General features: G+C 36.5%; 1 protein-coding gene and 1 long non-coding RNA gene across 24 annotated transcripts in view; one reads left to right on the top strand and one right to left on the bottom strand.

Moving 5' to 3' along the window:
• NEO1 (neogenin 1) overlaps window positions 1-19,925 on the bottom strand; it is a 247,657-nt gene that overhangs the window by 132,769 nt on the left and 94,963 nt on the right. The window lies entirely within an intron of this gene.
• The window catches only part of LOC111775939 (uncharacterized), a 42,989-nt gene continuing 29,047 nt past the window's right edge, over window positions 5,984-19,925 (top strand). Inside the window, exon 1 of the long non-coding RNA XR_002811897.2 lies at window positions 5,984-6,044. This is a non-coding gene — a long non-coding RNA (uncharacterized lncRNA). The remainder of the gene's footprint in view (window positions 6,045-19,925) is intronic.

Raw genomic sequence — 19,925 nt, forward strand, 5'->3', positions numbered from 1 at the left:
AAACATTCAAAGACTTAATACCTATCCTTCTCAAACTTTTCCAAAAATTGAAAAGGAGGGGAGGCTTCCTAACTCATTCTATGAAGCCAACATTATCCTGATACCAAAACCAGACAAGGACAACACAAAAAAACAGCATTATAGGCCAATATCACTGATGAACATTGATGCAAAACTCAACAAAATACTAGCAAATCGAATACAACAATACATCAAAAAGATCATACAACATGATCAAGTGGGTTTTATTCCAGGGATGCAGGAATGGTTCAACATCCGCAAATCGATCAACATGATACACCACATCAACAAAATGAATAGAAATCAAATGATCATCTCAACAGATGCAGAGAAAACATTTGACAAGATACAGCATCCATTTATGATAAAAACTCTAAATAAAATGGCTATAAAAAGAAAATACCTCAACATAATAAAGGCCATATATGACAAACCCACAGCAAATATGATTCTCAACAGAAAAAAAGTGAAAGCTACCCCTCTAAGAACAAGAACCAGACAAGGATGCCCACTGTCACCACTCTTATTTAACATAGTATAGGAAGTCCTAGCCAGAGCAATCAGGGAAGAAAAAGAAAGAAAAGGGATCCCTATTGGAAAAGAAGAAGTGAAACTGTCCCTCATTGCAGATGACATGATTTTCTATATAGAAAACCCAAAATAATCCATTAAAAAACTTTCAGAAATAATAAATGAATACAGTCAAGTCGCAGAATACAAAATCAACAGACAAAAATTGGTTGTGTTTCTATATACTAACAACGAAGTAGCGGAAGGAGAAATTAAGAATACAATCCCATTTACAATTGCAACAAGAAGAATAAAACACCTAGGAATACACTTAACCAAAGAGGTGAAAGATCTGTACACGGAAAACTATAAAACATTGTTGAAAGAAACTGAAGAAGACACAAAGAAATGGAAAGATATTCCATGCTCGCAGACTGGAAGAATTAACATAGTTAAAATGTCCATACTTCCTAAAGCAATCTATAGATTCAATGCAATCCCTATCAAAGTTTCAACATTTTTCACAGAAATAGAACAAAGAATCCTAAAATTTATATGGAACAACAAAAGACCCTGAATAATCAAAGGATTCCTGAGGAAAAAGAACAAAGCTGGAGGTATCATACTCCCTGATTTCAAAATATACTACAAAGCTATAGTAACCAAAACAGCATGGTACTGGCACAAAAAAAGACACACAGATCAATGGAACAGAATCCAGAGCCCAGAAATAAACCCACACGTTTATGGACAGCTAATATTTGACAAGGGAGCCAAGAGCATACAATGGAGAAAGGAGAGTCTCTTCAATAAATGGTGCTGGGAAAACAGGACAGCCACATGCAAAAGAATGAAAGTAGACCATTCCCTTACACCACGCACAAAAATCAACTCAAAATGGATTAAAGACTTGAATGTAAGACCTGAAACCATGAAACATCTAGAAGAAAACACAGGCAGTACGCTCTTTGACATCAGTCTTAGCATATTTTCAAGTATCACGTCTGACCGGGCAAGGGAAACAAAAGAAAAAAATGAACAAATGGGACTACATCAAACTAAAAAGCTTCTGCACAGCAAAGGAAACCATCAACAAAACGAAAAGACAACCTAACAATTGGGAGAAGATATTTACAAACCATATATCAGATAAGGGGTTAATATCCAAAGTATACAAAGAACTCATACATCGCAACAGCAAAAACCCATCAATCCAATTAAAAAGTGGACAAAAGATCTGAACAGAGATTTCTCCAAAGAATATATACAGATGGCCAACGGGCATATGAAAAGATGCTCAACATCATTAACTATCAGGGAAATGCAAATCAAAACTACAATGAGCTATCACCTCACTCAGGACAGAATGGCTATAATTAAGAAGACAGGAAACAACAAATGTTGGAGAGGATGTGGAGAGAAGGGAACCCTCGTACACTGCTGGGGGAGTGCAAACTGGTACAGCCACTATGGAAAGCAGTATGGAGTATCCTCAGAAAATTAAGAATAGATCTACCATATGATTTAGCTATCCCACTGCTGGGTATGTATCCAAAGAACTTGAAAACACAAATACATAAAGACACATGCAGCCCTATGTTCACTGCAGTATTATTCACAATAGCTAAGACTTGGAAGCAACCTAGGTGCCCATCAAGGGACGAATGGATAAAGAAGATGTGGTATGCATACACGATGGAATACTACTCAGCCATAAGAAATTATGAAATCCGGCCATTTGTGACAACATGGATGGACCTGGAGGGTATTATGCTAAGTGAAATAAGTCAGAGGGAGAAAGTCAAATACTGCATGATCTCACTCATAAGTAGAAGATAAAAACAACAAACACACACATAGCAACTGGTGGTCACCATGGAGGAAGGGGGTAGGGGGAGGGTACAAGGGGTGACTAGGCTCTGTAGTGATGGACTATAATTAGTTTTTGGGTGGTGAACATGATGTAATCCACACAGAATTCGAAATATATTACGATGTACATCTGAAAGCTATATAATGTTATAATCCAATGTTACTGCACAAAAAAAAAAAAAGCTTGACTTGGCAAAACACTATTCTTGAAGTGACAGACTCAGTTAATTTATGAGACAATGTCTGCTAAATATCCAGGCATCAATAACCATACTTTGTCAATCAGTTATTCTTATCAATAAAAATGGAGTTCCATGAAAAAAGAAGCCATCTCAAATCTCAAACAATGGTACAAGTGGTTTGCCTTATGACGCCCATGGTACTTTGGCACAAAGCGCAAGTGCTTTATATATATGTTTCATTTCATTGAAAAGAATACGTGAACTTTGAATTTCATCAAATGATATGTACTCAGTGGTTGAAATTTAAATAAAATTAATCATTTTCACTACTTCACCAAGAATATTCTTAAGTGAAACTGGCATTTCCTCCTGGCTGCATGGCAGTGAAGAATAAAAGGAATCCTTATACAGCTAAAAAAAAAAAAAAAAAGAATGCAGGCACAAAATAGACCCAAGTTTGTAGGAAATTCTCATTCACAGAAGTGATACATTAAATCAGGGGGAAAAGATGCTAACTCAGTAAATAATTCTAGACACAGTATAGCCATTTGGAAAAGAATAATGCTGGATTCATACCTTATTTCTTACACCAAAATAAATTCTATTATGTATCAAAGATCAAATGGTTAAAAACAAACAGACCCATAAAAGCAGTAGAAGAAACCATGAGATAACTTTTTTTTAATAGTCCTGGTAGGAGGTCTAGGTTATGACATAAACCCAGAAGCTACAAAAGATAAATATACTGTGTTACACAGAAAAATTAAAAATTGTCCATGATTAAAAACTACCATAAACAAAGTAAAAAGACAAATAAATTGGGGGAAACGGCAAAGAGAAATCTAAATTTCTTAATATATAAAAGTTCTAATAAATAAGAAAAAAACCTAAGGAAAAAAATGAGCAAAAGATATGGACAGATAGTGCATAAAAAGGAAATACACAAATTTTCTAAATATATGAAAAGATCCTGAACCTCATTCATATAAAAATATGTAAATTAAAATGTCAAGAGAGTATTTTTTACCTCTTATAAGAGTTGACAAGAGTAGGAGAAGTGGACATTCTCTTATATCTCGGTGATAATACAAATTGACACAATCTTTTTTATGATAATGTAGCAATATCTATAAAAACCTAAGTTGCATATAGTACTCTTTGATCCAGCATTTCACCCCAACAGATGCATCCAAAAGACAGACTCACATATGTGCATAAAGACATGAGGATATTTCCTACTCACAATTATGTTTGTAATATCAATTTACAGTCTGGAGAAACTATTCTGTAATCTCACTATGGAAACCTTGAATGAGTGAATGTAGCTCCCTCAATAATAATCTAATCAAGACGAGTAAATGACCATTAAGCTTTTTCTGAAGTAATTCCTCATCCCCAAAGATGAAAAGCTTGTTCTTAAACATATTCTTTATTTATCTAACTGCTACTGGCATATTTATTTTTCAGTCCTTATAACTCATGAAAATTCTCCAAATTGGCCTACCATAGAAAAATCTTTGTATACTTTTTCATATGCAAATTAAAGTTTACATATTTGAAAATTCCACAGTGCAGCCGAAAATGAGCATTTTAGCTCTTAGAAGTTCAGTAAGTCACTAGATTTGCTAGTCAATACAAGCTTCAGCAATTCAACACAAAGCAGAATATTTTTAAACTGTTGACCCACTGGTGTACTAAGTGGACACAGTTAATTCTGGCGCAGGCACTGAGGAAATACATTGTTTGTAGAAGTTAAAAACAATTAAACTGACAAAGTTGGTCTGCTCTTTGTTATCCCCACGTGCCAGCAATTCTCAACAATATCAGTGACAAAATACCAATCAGAGCAGACTACTCCCACTCCTTTCTAAGTTGACCTATCAATGTTTCATGAAATCAATTATTTAAAATATGGAAGAAGAAAAGATAAAATGGAGTGAACAGAAAGGAGTGCATCTCACACAGTATGAGTAGATACTGCTTTGTTAAACTTTTGTTTCAGAGACAGACATGCAGATACACATGCACATTGGATTGTAGCATAAAATATACTTCTTACTATTTGTAGCAGTTAAAAATGCTAGCAATTAAAAATAGCCACTGGGAAAGAATAAAGACCCTAATGAAGTGGTATGCACTGATTAAAGAGTACTAGACTAGGAATCAGAAGTTTTGGGCTTTTAATTTTGGCTTCGTCTTCAAATGCGTTTTGTATCTTACAGATATGTATGTGAAAATATTTTCTTTGTTAATACAAAAGATATTTAAAGAATTTTCCAGGTATATATGGAAAAGATCTTTTCCTTAGGAAAAAAATATTCTTCACCACCCCATCATTCTTACTACTAGGAAATTACTATGATTAAGAGTTCAAAAAGAAAAAAAAGTACTACCATTTTGAGAAACAATTCAGAAAAATAATACTGTGTAGACAGAAGTAGACATCGATGGCAAAGATCAGCATCTCACCAAATGATTTGGTTTTAACAAGGACACACAACACCCAGCTTGTCCCAGTCATTTCCCAACACATATTTCCGAGTTCACAAGCCAAATTCTGCCCACATAAATTTTGCTTCAAAACTACAGAAGAATACAATTTAGGCCTGTGATCATTATTGAATTTTATCTCTCACATAAATATTCCTTTTATAAACAAAATTTTTATTGAGATATAATTGACATATATTCCCTTCAGGTTTACAAGTAATGATTCGATATACGTAACACTGCAAAGTGATCACCAGAATAAGTCTAGCTAACATCCATCAATACACATAGTGACAAATTCTTTTTCTTGGGATAAGAATTTTTAAAATCTACTCTTAGCTACTTCCAAATACACAATATGGTATTATTAACTGTCATCACCATGCTGCACATTACATCCACAGGCCTTATTCATTTTATAACTGGAAGTTTGTAAGTTTTGATCACCTTCACCCATTTCACTCACCCCCAAATCCCCGAGTGCTGACACCACCCATCTGTTCTCTGTATCTTTGAGTTTACTTTTTTGTTTTTGCTTTTTTCAGAGTGCACATATCGGTGAGATCATACGGTATTTATCTTTCGCTGACTTATTTAACTTAGCATGATGCCCTCATGGCCCACCTATGTTGTCAAAAATGGTAAAAACCAAATTTTTAAAAAAAGTTTGGACTGATTATCCATTTCTGATTCATAATGTGAAGTCAAGAATTTAAGGAATAAATTCTTCTGTTAAAAACATCATGTCATTTTCCTTCTACTTTCTGAACAAGAATCACTGAAATCAACTGGCAAGAATAAGTCTCAGAACACACTTGACACACAATATTGCAGCTTTTATAATCTCTGGGCCAGAAATGCCTAATTACTCTGTGTTGCCCACTGTATCCTTGACGATGAGAACTATACTCTATTTACCATTCTATCTCCAGTGATACTGGATTCTGCCTTCTGCCTAATTTGCTGCAGGTACTGAACAAATATTGCTTGAAAAATATCTTTGATATTACTTTTAAGATAGTCACTGAAATCTTGTAGTGTTTATAATCATGGCCAAGAAAAATGTCAAAACAAGGAAGGGAGGGGACAGGGTATGAAGACTACCCGACGACCCTGCCCAGCTTCCACCAGAGCAGTCCCATGTTTATCTACTGTAAATTTATGGCTGCCAAAGTAAGATTTTACTCAAGTTCCCTGGCAAAACAAAACAAAACAAAAACAGTGACATGATTTCAACCTAAGAAATTTCTCTGGACAAGAAGACCAATGAAATGTTGGTTATCATTATGATGGGGATTGGGAAAAAAGAATAAATTTAAATTCATTTATCTTTTTGACAGTTATTCTAGGAATTCAGATCACAATTCAAGGCAGTTAGCTTTCAGATAAATTGAAGGTAGCTGTGCTGTACCGAGATAAGATATTTCTGTTGGGGCAAGATCCCATTCTTGTGTGTAAACTGGGTTTACCTGAAAGTGTCATCAATAAACACTTAATAGTAGGGGGTGGGAGTGGATAAATGGAGAAGTAGTCTGCAATGAAGAAGAAACCTGTTCTAGATATTCTTAACACTAGGAGATTATCTTTCTACTTCCCATTTTGGAGCTTCTGAGTTCAATTTTTAGTATTTCTTACTAAATTTAGCATTTCTAATCTATAAAACTGTTCCACTTTTCCTGCTCTTCCCAATTCTGGCTATCATCTCTTTAATGAAGAAACAGGAAGAAAATGGGAAGTTTAAGAGATCAAATATATTTAATACAAGAAACTTACTGAAAATATGACTAAAATTATTAAATTCTTCCTGGCATAGATCTCTTCAACAAATCTGGTAAATTTGATAGCAACCACTGAAGTAAAAGAAATCCCGTTCAATAAAAGATAGTAAATACTATATGGAACCTATTTCCTCAAAAAGACTGAACATATAACAGATTCAAGAAAAGATAGCTAAAATTAATGAATAAGAGACCCAGAGTGGACTAAGCTTGAAATTCTAAGGTCAAGACAGATAACCTAGGAAGAAGAAGAATGCCAAGGATAACAGCCCAAACCTTTTCACTTATTTCTGGGCTGGAAGGGGCATGACTTTGCCCAAATACTGCAATTCTTACGTTCCTTAAATAAAGACCGAAAAATGTTTACTAATATTTTTTCCGATCTGCTATCCTAGACAAGCAGAAGTCCAGCATGCATAGACTTAAGTGAGAGAGTCTAGAGAGCTGGGTTGGGTACAAGAATGAAGTGTGACTGGCCTGGCTCACGGACCACAAAACATGGAGCCAAGGGTCATCTGATGGTTGGTGGCATGGGACAAAACCAAAACAGAAAGTCATCTGAAATGTTAATCTTAATGATCCAAGGAGGAAACAGAATCTAGGTAAATAGGCAAAAGAGAAGTCAAAGAATGCAGAATCAAGTGAAGAGGGCTTAGATAGAAAGGAAGATTCTTTGAATCCCAAGGACATCAAGTGAGGCACATTTACTAAACGCCTACAACGCACCAGGCACTGTATTAGACATTTTCTTACATCCTCATCACAAAGAAAGCATTCTCATTCTCGTTTTACAAATAAGAAAAATGAAGCTCGAGTAAATTGATTAATTTGCCAAGACGAAATGGCTAGAGACTGGAAAACAGGGACATGTCTCCAAAAACATAGTTCTTTTTATCATACCATATTCCTTCTATGAGGTGCAGTGCTGCTATCTTAGGGGTCATATAAAAACCAAGGATCCATTTCTATTCCACAATTCCTGTGTATTTGTCCTACAAAGCTTCCTCCTGATTAGTCATTTGGTAGCATAAAATCGCAATAGAGTTGAGTTCTTCTCATGCTGCATTTTGACTAATGCACAAATAGCAAACTGGCAGAATCTTCAGACATGTGAATGGTTCTTCTATTCTGTAACATTTTCATGGTCAGAAGCCATGCATCTGTATTCCATATAAATCTAGGTTCTAACCTTATATCATATTTCATTTTACTTCATGTGGATGTTGTCTTTTCTAGAATACCTGCAGGTTCTCTCTTGAGGGGGTTAGTTACCATGGAAATGAGACTACTATAGTTCAAAATAAATTTACATAACCACTAGAGAATTATTTCAAGCATGTAAAATAAGAGACTTATCTGAAAGCTAACATGACCACCGATGCGATAAAAATCTAAGAACTGCAAACCAATCCAAAACGATTCAGGTCACGATATGGGATTATAAAACAATTGTAAATAATTTTCTAACTTACAGCAATGGCTTCAAAAATGTGAAGTTTCTAAAGTGAAATTGTGAAATATTCTGGACAAAGATAGCATACTATAAAAATGTCCCGACGTCTTACCCATCTGTTGTCAAAGATGTAGTGTTAGGCACTACATTAGGTGCCAAGGATCTAAAAGTTGACAAGACCCAGTCCTGTCCTCAAGGAACTCAGTCTGATAGGAGAGAAAGATGCACAAACTGAAAAAGATTTTAAATGCAACAGGTAAAGTAAGAAAGCTATGTAAAAGATATGTGTGCAAAATTTAAAGAGTACCTAACGGAAGGAGGTGGGGAAGATGGGTACAGGGATGGGAGTAAACACGAGCCAGTGTCAGAGATTTCTCAGGAAAGCCAGGCAAGAGGGTAGAAAGAGGAAGAGTCTATGAAGAAGGGACAGTACAAACAAAAGAATTGCATGGGGTTTCTAAGCAGCTAGGTGTTGCCCTTGAAATTAAAATACCTTGAGAGGCAATGGCAATACTGAACTAATCAGACTCAGACTCTAGTTCCCTCTCTGCTTGGCATTTAGAAGAAAAAGGACCCCTTCAAGATAAATAAACATCGAGTATTCTGAAAATTACATAAAGACCTCAAGAGGGAGAGGCTTCTTGCTAATTGGTTTGAGGTAATTTTTAAAAGAAAGTCAAAGGATATGATCCAATTCATACCATAACTTTATGACACAAATCATACCTCTTACATGTTGCTTTGAAACCTTAATTTTCCTCATTTAAAATACTCAAAGCATTTTATCTTGCCATTTAATTGTCTTCTAAAATGTGATTTTTGTTGGATGCATAGTATTCTGGTATATGGATAGATTACAATTTACTTAACCAATCATCTGTTGTTGGTCATTAGGTGGTTTATAATTTCTCTCCATTAAATATGTATCACTCCAATAAATATATACCATTGCAATTTCTATGCATAAGTCTTTGCACACATCCCTGATTATTGCATTAAAACAAATTATTAGAAGTGAAATTGCTGTCAAAAGATGTGCAAGTTTTAAGGCTTTTGACAATAATACTAAACTGCCCTCCGAAAAGGATACATCAATTTGCACTACTATCAGTAATGTATGAGAATCCCCATTTTACTGTAATTTTGCCAAGAGTAGATTATTATTTTAAAACTATCTATAGGGCAAAAAAAGGGCTACTTTAATCTGCATTTCTCTTTTCAGGTCAACTGCCCATTTTCACCTCATTTTTGTAAACAGACTATTGTATCTTTCCCCCTTTTTCAACTGAGGCATTCATTTGGTTCCTGTTAATTTATAATTTATATGTAACTTGTATCTGCTGCAATTATTTTTCCAAATTTCTAATTAAAGGATTTTGATCACTTTTGCCATGTTGAAGAATGAATTTGAAGAGGAACCAGGTTAGAACAAGAGAGCCCAGTTAGGATACTACAGCAGTAGTCTAGGAAAGATGTTAACTGAACTTGAACTATGGGAATAAAAGCAAGAAGAAAGAGAACCTAATGAACTAGATGTGGGAAGAAACAAAAAAGACTGAAATGATCAAGAACGATTTCATGTTTCTAGCACAAGTGAGCAGGTGGGCAGTGATACCACTGAGATACAGAAAATCAGAGGAGAAAGATTTTGAAGGAAGAATGTTAAGCTTGGCTTTGGACACGTGAAGTACCTGGGGGACATCCAACTGGAAATGTCTGAAGCTCAGCAAGGGGTCTAGTCTAGGACTTTGGGAGTTGCTGTTATGTAAGTTATACCTGAAACCACGAGCATGAAGAGTAGTGATAGGTTGAAAATAGAAATTTGAGAAACACTAATATTTCAAGAAGCAAGCTGAAGAAAAGATGCCCATGAAAGAAAAACAGAAGGAACGGACAGAGAAATAAAAGGAGAAACAGGATAATACAGTGTTGTTACCAAACCAAAGCAGTGGAGCATGTTACGGGTTTGGAAATAGACGAAGGGATTCCACGCATAGAGTCTTGAACCATGATGGCAAATAAGAATTAGGGTGGTTTTTAAGCAGCCATCCGGAGGAAAGCTCATCTTTAACTGTTTCAGTATTTTTTTTTAAGTTTTATGTTGGCTTATGGAAGGCATGAAAAGGTCAAGAATAGGAATTAATAAAGATGATAAAGCACTGTTTATAGATATATGTTCTCATGAAGGTGGCAACTATGATCTCAATTATGTAAGTCAGGATAATGGTTCATCTTCCTCCAGAATAACCTTTCGGAAGATGATATTTTTTTAAATTCCTATTTCTTTTATACTAGAAGTCTCTGAAAAACAAAGTGCAAAGGAAAACATGAATGATAAAAGTAACCACAAACATCAAATCATTCTAATTATCATATTTCACGATTTCAATACTAAGCTTCATTCACTCAATACTTATTTGCTGATAATCTACTATGATAAAAAATTATTAAGACCAGTGCCTGTTGATAAGGACCTCAGTCTAGTAGTAGTGGGAAAAGGCAAATAAACAAATCAGTGAGAAACTCTACTGGTAAAAAGAGACCTATATTAAGAGACAATAATTACCTGACGGTGGGAGGATAGTTATGAAAAGCTTCACAGAGGGGTCAGGTGAACTAATCTTGAAGGACTATTAGGAAATTTTAGCTGGGGGTGAGAGGATACAGGAGAACAGAGCTATCAGATAGCATAGTATGTTCAGGAAACTATATGCAGTTTGGCAGACGACTCCATTTCTATCCCTGGTTCAAGAACGGTGGAAGAGTGCCAAAAGTTTATTTAATTAATCCTTACAATAATTCATTTAAGTGATAAGAGAAACTAAGACAGGTAATTTAATAAGTAAGTTAAATAACTTGGCTATGTTCACACAGCTAAGTAAGTGACAGAAATGAAACTGGAACCCAGGCATGCGGGGTCCAAAGACTGCTCTTAACTACCTCTCTGTGGTGCCTCTCAGTTAACACTGAAAAAGCTGACTTCATATGAAGGGTCTGGTTGTGTTTTGTACTTACGCCATAAGCAGTCTGCTTTCATCCTAAGCCAAGAGAACTAAGAGTTCTAATAAATGAGAGCAGAATGTTGTAACTAATCAAGAAGTAACCGGAAGGGAAATCATGAAGAAGACTGGCAGAAAAGGGGAGACCAATGTCTTAATGTGGATAGAAACCAGGCAGGATAGAAAAGAAGAGCAGGAACAGGAGAATGACATTAGGCTGTGACTTCAGAAGAAGATGGCAGAACTTAAAACTTTAGTGGTAGATCTGTTATATTGACAAAGACAAGTAGGTGGCCAATTTAGAATTTATCAATTTGTCTCAAATATACAAATGGAAAAATTTCTTTTTAGGGGGGAGGAGAGATGTGTATCACAGACTATTATGAATGTTTTAAGATAAAAGGAAAACTTCCTGCTAAAAAAAAAAAATACTCATGACCCATTTTAAGTCTTATCAACAGTCTGAGATGACAGGAAATACACGATGGGCTAATTCACGTCACAGCATGTGTAAAAATCCCAGGCGCTAAGGATAAAACAATAAATCTGAAATATTTAACAGATGAAGAATGAACTTACAACCTTTTCTACATTAACACTCACTATGGCATTTCCCGTAGCTATAACTTCTTAAAAAACAACAGAACTCAGACAGGTATGACTATATATATAAAAATAACTATGTAAATATATATTATATAAATATATACAAATAATCTCCAATCATTTCTCATAAACTGCTTTCCCTATCAGAAAAAGAAACAAATACTTTCAGTTATGGGACAAGATTCAAAATAAAAATTTCCAACTTTTTTTGGTACATAACGACTTCTTATCTGTAAACAATAAAAAAGACCTCATGTGACATACATTAACAGCACAGCTTGAATTATTAACTACCACTCAGATTAAGTAACAGGACATTAACACTCCAGAAGCCCCACTGTGCAACATTCAGTCACCACCCTGCCCTTGTCCAAAAGTAATCACTATCCAGATTTCTAAAATCATAGATTAGTTTTGCCTTTTTGAACTTTATAAAAATGGAATCACACAGTATGTATTCTTTTGTGCCTGGCTTCTTTTCTTTCAGGGGTGTTTGTGAGGTTTATCCATGTTATTGAATGAAGCAGTGGTCTGTCAATTTTCATCGCAGACAATATGCCACTGCACGATCAGAACACTACTTATCCCTTCTACTATTGATGGATGCTTGAATTGTTTTCAGTTTTAATTTACCGTGAAAAAAGCTGGTGTGAACATCATTGTGCATGTTTTTTGATGCATATGTTTATACATTTCTGATGAGTATATTCCTAGGAATTGTAACCACTGTATCATAAGATGTTTACATGCAGTTTTAGTAGATTCTGCCAGACAGTATTCTAAACTGATTATATCCATGTACAGTCCTAACAACAGTACACTAGTCTCCCGAGTGCTCCTCATCCTAACTAACCCTCATACTGTTATCTTTCTAATTTTAGCCTCTGGTGAAGGACAGGGCTATTCACTGTGGCTTCTATTTGCATTTCTCTGAAAACTAATCATAACAACTATCTTTTCAAATGTTTAGTAGCCACCTGGAGATCTGTGAGGTAGCTGTTCAAGTCTTTTGCCCATTTTCTACTGCTTTATCTATCTTTATTTACCTTATTGATCTGGAGGAGTTCTTTATATAGGGTCTACATCAGGGGTTGAAACTTTCTGAAAAAGACCAGAAAGTGAATATTTTAGGCTTTGTGAGCCATGTGGTTTCTGTCACACCTACTCAACTCCTCTGTTGTACCATGAAAGCAGACATAGTCAATACACACGTGAATAAGTGTGACCGTGTGCCAATAGAACTTTACTTATGGACAATAAAGTCTGAATTTCATAAAATTTTCATAGATCTTTAAATATTATTCTCCTGATATTTTTCAACCATTTAAAACTGTACAAACTGTTTCTGGCTCACAGGCTGTACAAAAACAAGGAGTTGGGCAGATCTGCTCCACGAGCTGTAGTTTGCCAGCTCTGGTCTAAACAAAGAAAGACCTTTGTCAAGTTTATATATATGTCTTGTCAGGGGTTTTCCAATGTTGTTATTCTGTACAAAGAACCAACTTTTGGTTTTGCTAAAACTCTCTGTTTTGAATGTTTGTTTTCTATTTCACTAATTTTTACTCCTGTCATTAATTCCTTTGTTGTATTCTCTTTGGGTTAGATTTGCTATTCTTTTTTAAGCTTTTTGAGATGGATATTTAAATCACTGATATTTCAGTGCTGCTTCTCTTCTAATCTGTGTACTTAGAGGCTATAAATTTCCTTTATGTGGTCCATAAGTTTTTTTTTTTTAAGATTTTATTTTTTTCCTTTTTCTCCCCAAAGCCCCCCAGTACACAGTTGTGTATTCTTTGTTGTGGGTCCTTCTAGTTGTGGCATGTGGGACACTGCCTCAGCGTGGTTTGATGAGCAGTGCCATGTCTGCGCCCAGGATTCGAACCAATGAAACACTGGGCCGCCTGCAGCGGAGCGCGCGAACTTAACCACTCGGCCACGGTGCTAGCCCCTGTGTAGTCCCTAACTTTTGATAGGGCACATCTCTATTAGTTCAAACTATTTTCTAATTTTCATCATCATTTCTTTTCTCACTCATGGATTATTTCAAAGTGATTCACTTAATTTCCAAACACTAGGAGATCTTCAGGGTTTTTTTTTTTTTTAAATATTTATTGAGTTAACAATAGGTTACAATCTGGTGAAATTTCAGTTGTACATTATTGTTCATCAGACGTGTTGTAGACGCACCCCCTTCACCCTTTGTGCCCACCCCCCACCCCTCCTTTCCCTGGGTAGCCACTAATCTGTTCTCTTTGTCCACATTTTTAAATTCCTCATATGAGTGGAGTCATACAGAGATTGTCCTTCTCTATCCGGCTTATTTTACTTAACATATTCCCTCAAGGTCCATCCATGTTGTTGCAAATGGGACGATTTTGTTCTTTTTTTTTTTTTTTTACAGCTGAGTAGTATTCCATTGTGTATATATACCACATCTTCTTTATCCAATCATCTGTTGATGGGCACTTAGGTTGCTTCCATGTCTTGGCTATTGTAAATAATGCTGCAATGAACACTGGGGTGCATGGGACTTCAGGAATTGCTGACTTCAAGCTCTGGATAGATACCCAGTAGTAGGATAGCTGGGTCGTATGGCAGTTCTATTTTTAATTTTTTGAGGAATCTCCATACTGTTTTCCATGGTGGCTGCACCAGTTCACATTCCCATCAGCAGTGTATGAGGGTTCCTTTTTCTCCACAACCTCTCCAACATTTGTTACTATTTGCTTTAGTTATTTTTGTCATTCTAATGGATCTAAGGTGATATCTTACTGTAGTTTTGATTTGCATTTCCCTGATGATCAGCGATGATGAGCATGTTTTCATGTGCCTATTGGCCATCTGTATATCTTCTTTGGAGAAACGTCTCTTCACGTCTCCTGCCCATTTTTTGATGGGTTGTTTGATTTTTTGTTGTTGAGTTGTGTGAGTTCTTTACATATTATGGAGATTAACCCTTTGTCAGATGTATGACTTGCAAATATTTTCTCCCAGTTACTGGGTTATTTTTTTGTTTAAATTCTGTTTTCTCTTGCCTTGTAGAAGCTCTTTAGTCTGATGAAGTCCCATTTGTTTATTCTTTCTATTGTTTCCCTTCTCTGAGAAGACACTGTGTCCGAAAAGATCCTTTTAATGCTGATGTCAAAGAGTGTACTGCCTACATTTTCTTCTAGACACCTTATGGTTTCAGGTCTCACCTTTAGGTCTTTGATCTATTTTGAGTTTATTTTGGTGAATGGTGAGAAAAAATGGTCAATTTTCATTCTTTTACAGGTGGCTGTCCAGTTTTCCCAGCACCATTTGTTGAAAAGACTTTCTTTTCTCCATTGTAGGCCCTCAGCTCCTTTGTCGAAGATTAGTTGTCCATAGGTGTGTGGGTTTATTTCTGGGCTTTCAATTCTGTTCCATTAATCTGTGCACCTGTTTTTGTACCAGTACCATGCTGTTTGGATTACTGTAGCTTTGTAGTATGTTTTGAAGTCAGGGATTGTGATGCCTGCAGCTTTGTTCTTTTTTCTCAGGACTGCTTTAGCAGTTTGGGGTCTTTTGTTGACCCATATGAATTTTAGGATTCTTTGTTCTATTTCTGTAAAGAATGTCATTGGGACTCTGATTGGGATAGCATTGAATCTGTAGACTGCTTTAGGTAGAATGGACATTTTAACTATGTTTATTCTTCCAATCCATGTGCATGGAATGTCTTTCCATCTCTTTATGTCGTCATCCATTTCTTTCAGAAAAGTCTTGTAATTTTCATTGTATAGGGCTTTCACTTCCTTAGTTAAATTCACCCCGATGTATTTTATTCCTTTTGTTGTGACTGTGAATGGTATTGTGTTCTTTTTGTTAGTTCGTTATTACAGTATAGAAATGCTAGTAATTTATGCAAATTGGTTTTATATCCTGCAACTTTGCCGTAGTTGTTGATTACTTCTAAGAGTTTTCCAATGGATTCTTTGGGGTTTTCTATATATAAGATCATGTCGTCTGCAAACAGCGAGAGTTTCACTTCTTCCCTCCCTATCTGGATTCCTTTTATTCCATTTTCTTGTCTAATTGCTCTGGCCAGGACCTCCAGTACTATGTTAAATAAGAGTGGTGATAGAAGGCATCTTGTTTCGTTCCTGTTTTCAGGGGGATGTTGCTCAGTTTTTGCCCATTGAGTATGATGTTGGCTTTGTGTTTGTCATATATGGCCTTTATTATGTTAAGGTAGTTCCCTTCTATGCCCATTTTGTTCAGAGTTTTTATCATAAATGGCTGTTGGATCTTGTCAAATGCTTTCTCTGCATCTATTGAGATGATCGTGCGATTTTTATTCCTCAGTTTGTTGATGTGGTGAATCACGTTGATTGATTTACAGATGTTGAACCATCCCTGTGTCCCTGGTATGACTCCCTCTTGATCCTGATGTATGGTCCTTTTGACGAATTGCTGGATTCTGGTTGCCAAAATTTTGTTGAGAATTTTTGCATCTATGTTCATCAGTGATATTGGCCTGTAGTTCTCCTTTTTCGTGCTGTCCTTGTCAGGCTTTGGTATCAGCGTGATGTTTGGCCTCATAGAATGTGTTAGGAAGTGTTCCATCCTCCCCAAGTTTTTGGAATAGCTTGAAAAGGATAGGTATTAAGTCCTCTCTGAAAGTTTGGTAGAATTCCCCAGGAAAGCCATCTGGTCCTGGGGTTTTATTCTTTGGGATGCTTTTGATGGCTGTTTCAGTCTCTTCCCTTGTGATTGGTCTGCTCAAATTCTCTGCTTCTTCTTGAGTGAGCTTTGGGAGGTTGTAGGAGTCCAAGAATTTATCCATTTCCTCTAGCTTATCCATTTTGCTGGCATATAGTTTTTCACAGCATTCTCTTATAATCTGTTGTATTTCCACAGAGTCTGTTGTTATTTCTCCTCTTTCATTTCTGATTTTGTTTATTTGAGCTTTCTCCCTTTTTTCTTTGTAAGTCTGGCTAGGGGATTGTAAATTTTATTTATCTTCTCAAAGAACCAGCTCTTTGTTTCATTGATCCTTTCTACTGCCTTTTTTGTTTCAATAGCATTTATTTCTGCTCTGAGTTTTATTATTTCTCTCCTTCTGCTGACTTTGGGCTTTGTTTGTTCTTCTTTCTCTAATTCAGTTAAGTGTAGTTTAAGATTGCTTATTTGGGATTTTTCTTGTGTGTTAAGATGTGTCTGCATTGCGATGAATTTTCCTCTTAATACAGCTTTTGCTGTATCCCATATAAGTTGATATGGCATGTTATCATTTTGATTTGTCTCCAGCTATCTTTTGATTTCTTCTTTAATTTCTTCAATGATCCATTGCTTGTTCAATAGCATATTGTTTAGTCTCCACATCCTTGTGCCTGTCTCAGCTTTTTTCTTGTAATTAATTTCTAGCTTTATAGCATTATGATCAGAGAAGATGCTTGTTATTTCAATTTTTTTTAATTTGTAGAGGCTTGCCTTCTTTCTCTACATATGGCCTATCCTTGAGAATGTTCCACGCGCACTTGAGAAGAATGTGTATCCTGCTGTTTTTGGATGAAGTGTTCTATATACGTCTATTAAGTCCAATTGTTTTAGCCTTTTGTTTAACTCCACTGTTTCCTTGTTGATTTTCTGTCTGGATGATCTGTCCATTGATGTGAGTGGGGTGTTGAGGTCCCAAACTATTATTGTGTTATTTTTGATATCTTCTTTTAGGTTGGTTAATAGTTGCTTTATGAACTTTGGTGCTCCTGTGTTGGGCGCATAGATATTTACAAGTGTTATTTCTTCTTGATGATGTCCCTTTGATCACTATATATTGGCCCTCTATGTCTCTCTTTACCTGCCTTATTTTGAAATCTGTTTTGTCTGACATAAGTATTGTGAGACTTGCTTTCTTTTGTTTGCTATTAGCTTGGAGTATTGTCTTCCACTCCTTCACTCTGAGCCTGTGTTTGTCCTTGGGGCTGAGGTGTGTTCCCTGGAGGCAAAAAATTGTTGGATCTTGTTCTTTAATCCATCTTGCCACTCTGTGTCTTTTTATTGGAGAGTTCAATTGGTTTACAAGGTGGGTGATTATTGATGTATGAAGGCTTAATGTTGTCATTTTGTTGCTCATTATCCAGTTTTCCTGCGTTACCTTTGTTTCTCATCCTGTGTGTTTTACCCTACCCATTGACTTCTGCAATTTCTTATGCTGGGTTTCTTAGATTTTTCCTTATTTATGTTTTGCGTCTCTGTTCTGTTTTTTAGTTTAGTGGCTACCCTGAAGTTTGTATTCAGCATCTTGTGTATAATATAGTCTATTCTCTGGTGGTCTCTTACTCAGTTGGCCTAGACTGATTTAGTCCCTTTCCTCTTCCCCTCCCAAATTATTATTTTCATCTCTTATTCCAACGCGTGTTGTCAGTTTGTGGTTAGAGTGATAAGATCGTCTTTGCTTTGGTGATTTCCTTCCCTTTATCCTAATGCTATAGTTGAATATTTGCTATCCTATTCTGATTCTATCTATTTGTCTCCCTACTCTGTGATTTGTGACCCCTTTCTGCCTTTTTTTCTTTTTTCAGGTACAAGGGCCTTCTTGAGAACTTCTTGTAGTGGAGGTCTTTTGGCTACAAAGTCCCTTAGCTTTTGTTTGTCTGGGAAAGATTTAATTTCTCCTTCATATCTGAAGGATATTCTTGCTGGATAGAGTATTCTTGGCTGAAGATTTTTATCCTTTAAAGTTCTGAATATGTCATTCCAATCTCTCCTAGCTTGTAAGGTTTCTGTAGAGAAATCCGCTGAATTCTGATAGGGGTTCCTTTGTAGGTTATTTTATTCTGCCTTGCTGCCCTGAGTATTCCTTCTTTGTCATTAATTTTTGCCATTTTTACTACTATATGCCTTGCAGTAGGTCTTTTTACATTGACAAATCTAGAAGGTCTGAAAACTTCCTCCATATACATTTCTCCTTCAATCCCTAGATTTGGGGAATTTTCTTCTATTATTTCTTTGAGCACACTTTCTGTTCCATTTTCCTTTTCCACTCCCTCAGGGATTCCGATAATTCTTAAACTGGATTTCCTCATTGAGTCCGCTATTTCTCAGAGATTTCCTTCATGTTTTTTAATTGTTAGTTCTCTTTCTTCCTCTGTCTGGAGCCATTCAGCCTGTCTATCTTCGATTATGCTAATTTGCTCCTCTATCGTGTCTGCATGTGCATTCAGGGAATCCATATTCTGTTTTATCTGATCCATGGGATTCTTCATCTCTAGTATTTCTGATTGATTCTTCTTTATAGTTTCAATCTCTTTTGTGAAGTAACTCCAGAACTCATTGACTTGTTTCTCTCTATTTCCCTTTACCTCATTGAGTTTTTTGATGATAGCTACTCTGAACTCATTTTCACTTAGTTTACCTATTTCCAAGTCTTCAGGACTTAATTCTGTGTTCTTATTGTTTTCCTTCTGGTCCGGAGCTTTTATAAATTGCTGGATGGTAGAGGAGTGGTTTTTGCACATGATGCTACTATTCGGTTGCAGTTACAGCCTGTTGCCACTAGATGGGGGTTGAGCCATGAGTTCTGAGCCCTCTGCCCTCAGCTGTTATGGTGACACGCAGCACAGCTTGTGGGAGGAGGGGCACTTTCTCTCCCACGCAGACCTGGATTCCAATCAGCTCTCGCTCTCTGGTTTCCCAGGGCCTTGGCTTGATGGGGTCCCTCCACACGAAAGCTTTCCCCCATTAGCGGGTTTCAGCTGCACAGGTGGAGCGAGTCATGGACGATCCCGTGGATGCGTGGCCCCTCCCCTGCTCCTTCCCTCATCCGCAGCAGCGATCCCAGTCTCTAGGTGAGGGAGTGAAGTTCTCTCTTACCCCGTTCCAGCTCCTCTGAGGGCAGCTCCAGCCTCTCTGCCCTCCATCGTTTGGCTCCTGTGGGTCTCTGATGATCTCTGCGTTATTAGAATTTTTGGTTGGGGGCTGGGCCCGTGGCCGAGTGGTTAAGTTTGCGCTCTGCTGCAGGCGGCCCAGTGTTTCATTGGTTCAAATCCTG

The sequence above is a fragment of the Equus caballus genome, chromosome 1 (genome assembly GCF_041296265.1).
Source record: "Equus caballus isolate H_3958 breed thoroughbred chromosome 1, TB-T2T, whole genome shotgun sequence".
NCBI classification, from domain to species: domain Eukaryota; kingdom Metazoa; phylum Chordata; class Mammalia; order Perissodactyla; family Equidae; genus Equus; species Equus caballus.